The 6,421-nt window shown below is 42.1% G+C and overlaps 1 pseudogene; it reads left to right on the forward strand.

Annotated features, from left to right (window-relative positions):
- Positions 1-2,537: 2,537 nt before the first annotated feature.
- On the forward strand, positions 2,538-2,655 carry LOC148537938 (5S ribosomal RNA; annotated as a pseudogene).
- Positions 2,656-6,421: the final 3,766 nt, after the last annotated feature.

The following is a 6,421-nucleotide window of genomic DNA, read 5'->3' on the forward strand; positions in this document are numbered from 1 at the left end:
AATACATCAGGAAACCATGTAAGACAACTCTGAAGTACAGTGTAACAGCTGTTGGGAACCAACATCTGTACAATACAAGAGTAAATGGCTATATGAGGCAACTCATCAATGCATTAATGAAAAGTAGGACAAACATGGGAAAATGTAGGGGAAAGATCGGAATGGGAAAGTGGATGTATTGACTCAAAGTATTATATAGATTTTTATATACAACCACTGATTTCACAAGAACCCACCTTTTTGCTAGATTCCAATTCCCTACTTATTAAATTACATTCTTTACGCAACCTCCCACCAACTCTGATTTTGTGTATGATTGACGTAAATTCATTGTACACCAGCAGCATACCTCATAAAGAAGGTTGTGAGTATATGGAATCTTTTTTGAAATCATGACCGGATTACCAGGGACCAAACGTGGAGTTCTATATATGTCTTTTGCAACAAACTTTAAAAAACAACTATTTTTTATTCGATAACAAGTTCTTTCTTCAAAAGAAAGGATGCGCTATGGGATCTCATGTTGCACCATCCTTCGTGAATGTTTATATGTTCTCAGTAGAAAAGGAATTCTTTTTGAACAATCCGGAATTCAATCAACATCTCATTTTTTTCATTCGTTATATTGACGACATTTTGGTACTTTGGTCGGGGACAGAGAAATAATTTATTAATGCGATGTCGAGGATCAACTCCATGCATAATTACATCACCTTCACTCATGAACAAAGGGCCTGATTCAGACCCACTCACGAGCGGCTGTCCGCTCGCAAGTGGGTCGATGGTGTGCTCTGAGCATGCGCACGACGGAGGGAGCTCCGTCATGCGCATGCGCGAGACGCGACGAGCGAAGGACTTTCCTTTGCTCGTTGTGTCTGATCAAAGGGGGTGTGCTGTCGATGTTGATTTACAGCACGCCCCCTTTGGTTGGCATGCTGGGGGCGTGCCTCCCAGGCGGGGGTGTTCCCAAGGGAACGCCTACCATCAGAAGCTGGCCCACTGACATCAATAGTGATGTCAGTGGGAGTGATTTTGGCTCTGATAGTGCCAAAATCACTCCAGGGCTTGTGGTCGAAAAACCCGACCACAGGCTTCTGGTCGCACTGGCGATGGTCGCGATGGTCACGACCATCGCGACCATCATCCTGCACGCTCGTATGAGCTGTGGGTGGTGACCCACAGCTATACGAGCGTCCAGGAGGACACTCCATTTTTATGGAGGACGGCCCTCATTCAGAGCGAGCGCTCTGCTCAGAGCGTCCGGCTCTGAATGAGGGCCAAAGTTCAAACCAAGTACATTATCTGGACATAAACATTCATTGGTCTGGTACTAAATTCAGCACCACAGTATATCACAAGCCAACTGACAGTAATACTCTACTGCACGCACATAGCCATAATTCTGTTTCATTAAAAAGGAGCCTGCCGTACTCCCAGTTTTTACGAGCAATTAGAATCACCAGTGACCCTGATCTGGCAATTATTGAAATTGACAATATGATTGATAAATTTTTACAATGAGGATACAGACAGAAGGATCTTCTTCTGGCAATACAGAGAGCATTAGCATCCAGCCAACAAATCACCAGTCCAACTGACTCCGCATCCAGTAACACCAATACCATGGTATTTGTAAATCAACACAATGTGGCCAGTAAATTTATTAACAGTACCTCTAAATGCTTATGGCCAATTGTCAATACGGACAACACTATTAAACCTCTAATTACTGATTGGCTACAAACGTGGAAAAAATTTAAAGGTCTGGTTGGTCCACAACGATGTTAGTTGTGTGCCTTCAAACACTGATCATTTCTTAACCAAAAAAAACGGGATGTTTCTGTTGTACGGGTTGTACCACCTGTGGCTATTTGGAAACAGCCAGGTCATGATGTTGTACATCCACACTCTGGAAAACGGATACCAATTAAACATGTCCTGTCCTGTACCACAAAATACATCATCTACATGATTCGTTTCCCCTGTGGACTTGTCTACATAGGCAAAACCACCTGTACAGCCCGCATTTGGATGAACCAGCACCGCACTGCGATAACACAATCATTGGAAGGGAAAGATGAGGACCAACCTGTGGCACACCATTTTAAGAACCTACAACACTCTTTATCCACCTTGTTTTATAAAATTATTGACCACATCCCTCCAAATAAGAGAGGTGGGGATAGAGAGAAAAGACTTCTCCAATTGGAAACTTTTTGGATCCACAAAATGAATACTGTTTCCCCATTTTGACTCAATGAACAACTGTCTTTCTCATGTTTTTACTAAAGTGCGAGTTGTTTCTTGTTGGAGCAGCTGCACCTTAACAACACATACTGGGTATATTTTACCCTTCAATCATTTCACAGGATATCAAAATATTATCCCATGTGTTATGCTCTTGTTTTTTTCTTCCCTAATATTGTTTCCTTATTATCCCCTCGTTACTCCATCCTTCCTTTCCCGTTCCTTGTGGATGTTCTTTGTCTCAATTAGGCCCTATGGGCTTTACCTATATTCTGGATTATACATGCCTGGATTACAGTCATTCTACACTGGACACGCCTTATACCATTCGATCTTTGAAGCTAAGCAGTGTAGGCCAGGCTAGTACTTGGATGGGACACCTCCTCGGAATACCTGGTACTGTAAAATGGCAACATCCATGGTTATACTTCGAGTCAATACAACCACTTTCCCATTCCGATGTTTCCCCTACATTTTCCCATGTTTATCCTACTTTTCATTAATGCATTGATGAGTTGCCTCATACAGCCATTTTACTCTTGTATTGTACAGATGTTGATTCCCAATAGCTGTTACACTGTACTTCAGAGTTGTCTTACATGGTTTCCTGATGTATTTTTTGCTGCCTGTTGTTTACAGCATATATATTTATATTCATATTTATATTTATATATCCATCATTGATGTTTCTTAGATATTTACCTGTGAACATGTATATGTGTGGCTGACAGCATGATTTTTTGAGCATTACTTACCATTCATCTGCTTTTTCATGTATCACATCCATGGGGGCATTTGCTTCCCATCCTGCTTTTCCACAGCTCATGTTTCATTATTGGATTGTTTATTTTTTATTTCTTATTATTTGGTTTTTATGTTATATTTGTGTATGCAGCTCCTGCTGCATATTTGGGTTTTGTTCCTGCACATATTTGGTTCATTCATTCATCATGCATTATTTATTATTTGTCACATTATGTCCTGCCCATATTATTTGCACGGCACCTCCGTGTATCTCGCGGTATTTCTTTTATTGCATTTGTTACCACCAGACTTTGTTTCTATCATTTGTATATATACACAGTATGTCAATTATTGCATTTAATTTTCACTAGCTGCTTGGACTACTATTTCCTTTGTCCCACACAGCGCTCTGATGTAGCTGGGTTGCCATGGCAATCCACAGAGACACACGATGCTCGTGTGAGCCACATCTTGACAAGTGGTCCCCTATCAGAGCTGGGTTGCCTTAACAATGCGTATGCGGCACCTGGAGCTCTCGATAGATGCATCATCACGGCAGCGCTGGTCCCGCCTCTATGACGTCGTTCACTTGGCGGGTGGTAAGGCAATCAAGCATGGACATTATGAGATGTCACTGGGTATTTCGGTATGATGTGTATTTGTTCACTGTTGATCTTGATAAAAGTCACACCGACTGAAACATTGGACGCTGGTCCTTTGGAGTCGTGAGTCTTATTTATTTCAAGTCCTGTGAGTGCCGCTGTTCATCTTTGTATATTTGGTTCATATACCATTAGAGGGCACCCAGGCAGGTACAGACTATATTGTGGAGTGCCGGCATTAGCTATCTATCTATCTATCTATCTATCTATCTATCTATATATATATATACTGTATATAGTGAAAGGCTGGATGGGTGGCACTCACAGGACTTGTAACCACAGCAAACAAATTACCAACAGGTCATTTTAATGCTGACATTTCAATCTCCCATCTTGGAGATTTTCCTCAGGGACCATAACAATATGGTCCCTGAGGAAATCTCCAAGATGGTAAATTGAAACGTCGGCATTAAAATGACCTGTTGGTAATTTGTTTGCTGTGGTTACAAGTCCTGTGAGTGCCACCCATCCCGCCTTTCACTATTTACAGATTGTTTGTACAATACTGGGAGGAGGACACCCACGCAAGAACCTTGAACTATTTTTCTGGAGTGCCGGTCTATGGAGGAGGTATATGTATATATATATATATATATATATATACACATATGTCATAACTGCGGCTATTTCAGTACATAAAGATAGATTACTTTTTCCAAAGTTTCTTTGTGGTCATTGGAGGAGCTATCCTGCTTGCTGGCGTTCTTCACATACAGGGAATCAAGGTATTGTCAGGTTGTGGGATTCCTAGATTGCTCATTATTTTAAACCTGATTCCATTTGGGTTACATGTTCTGAAACTTCCTATGGATCACAGACCTCTAGTATAAAGCGTGTTACTAACTGTGTCTCAGTGTCTGTGCAACATTTCTTTCAGGTCTTTCTTGGACTCCTGCCAGATCCCTGCTGTGCCTGTGGGTTTCTGTGGACTTTACTATATCTCCGCTCATGTTCCAGCTAAACTTCTGATGCCAGTTACCAGCTGCACTACAGAGCTTAGCATAGCCATTGCCTAAGTATTGCTTTCTGCTCCACTGCTGTGGTTTCACCTTTTGCTGCACTATTTACTTTGCCTATTTGTTTTTCACTCCTATGGACATCGAATCCATCTTCATTACAGTTGTCAACTGCACCATTACAGTTATCATCACCACATTGCGGGGCTCAACCCCATTCCGGATTCTAGTCACACCGCAGAGCTCAACCCTGTTCTGGAACCACTCCGCTTTACAGGGATCAACCCTGCTTCAACCTTCTTTGCATCACGGGGCTCAACCCCGCTCCGGATTCTAGTTGCATCACAGGGCTCAACCCTGCTCCGACATCATTGCATCACAGGGCTCAACCCTGCTCTGATCTCACTGCATCTCAGGGCTCAACTCTGCTCCAACCTCATTGCATCACAAGGCTCAACCCTGCTCCAACCTCAACAGGGCTCGACCCTGCTTCAACCTCACAGCATCACAGGGCTCAATCCTGCTCCGTATTTCACTGCATCACAGGGCTCACTCTGCTCTGGATCTCCATCACTACAGGGTTCCACCCAGGTGAAGCTCCTCTATACCATCCTGAGGTGTTAGCCTCATACTGGACTCGGGGTTCCCCAACATATTAACTTTTCTGTGTTAAAGACTATATGGGAGGTTTTCTTCTATACTCATTATTGCTTATGTGAACCTCAGTGTTGTTGAGACTTTATGTGAGACATTGCTATTATATTTTTTCTGTGAATAAATTCTATTTACTTTATTCCGTGCTATCGAGATTTCATGACAAGGTCATTCCTAAAGCCATCCCAGTTTATTTTCCCTAGTAGGCCTGCCTCCTCCCAGGAGTCTCAAGTGTCGGCAGCCGTGACAATTTGCACAGACCTAGAACCTAAAAATGAATCCGGATCTGGAACAGGCTACTGGGGTACAGGTACTTCAGGGTTTGACCGCTCCTTTGGAAATACAGGAAAACAGTCAAGTTCAAGTTTTCCAATGTCTACTTGATCTTTCCACACGTCTTGATAAGCTTAAGATTCCTGTTGCAAGTACTTCAGGGGTTTCTGCTTCTCATTTACTTTTACCAACTCCTACCTCTTATGATGGTAATCCAAAAACATGTAGAGGATTTCTCAACCAATGTGAGATTCATTTTGAATTGTTACCTCAAAGTTTTACCACCTCTCGTGTTAAAGTGGCTTATATTATGTCATTATTGTCTTGTACTGCTCTTGAGTGGGCTTCTCCTTTATGGGAGAGAAATTATGCCTTAAAGTCTAATTACCAAGCTTTTGTTTCCACTTTTAAAATGATATTTGTCGAACCTGGAAGATCAGTGGCCGCGTCTGTGGATATTTTGCTAGTAAAGCAAGGAACAGCTCCAGTTGGTCAGTATGTGGTTCGTTTTCAAACTATAGCTGCAGAATTTAAATGGAATAATGAGGCATTAAGAGCAGCATATTGGAATGGTCTCTCTGAGAGACTTAAAGATGAGTTGGTGACTCGGGATCTTCCTGAGAATTTGGATGAGTTAATTTCATTGACTATAAAAATTGATCTGCGTATGCGAGAACGACGGGTTCAGAGGAGTCGCTCTGAGTGTTCAAAAAGCTCTCTTCCCCAGTCTCGCTCTTTTCATAGTACATCTGATGAGCCTATGCAAATTAATAAAGCTAAATTGTCTGAAGTTGAGAAACAACGTAGGAGGCGTTCTAATTTGTGCTTGTATTGTGCATCCTCAGAACATTTCTTGGCTAAATGTCCAATAAGGCCAGGAAAACA

Source organism: Taudactylus pleione, unplaced genomic scaffold (assembly GCF_031769625.1).
Source record: "Taudactylus pleione unplaced genomic scaffold, aTauple2 ptg000041l, whole genome shotgun sequence".
NCBI lineage: Eukaryota > Metazoa > Chordata > Amphibia > Anura > Myobatrachidae > Taudactylus > Taudactylus pleione.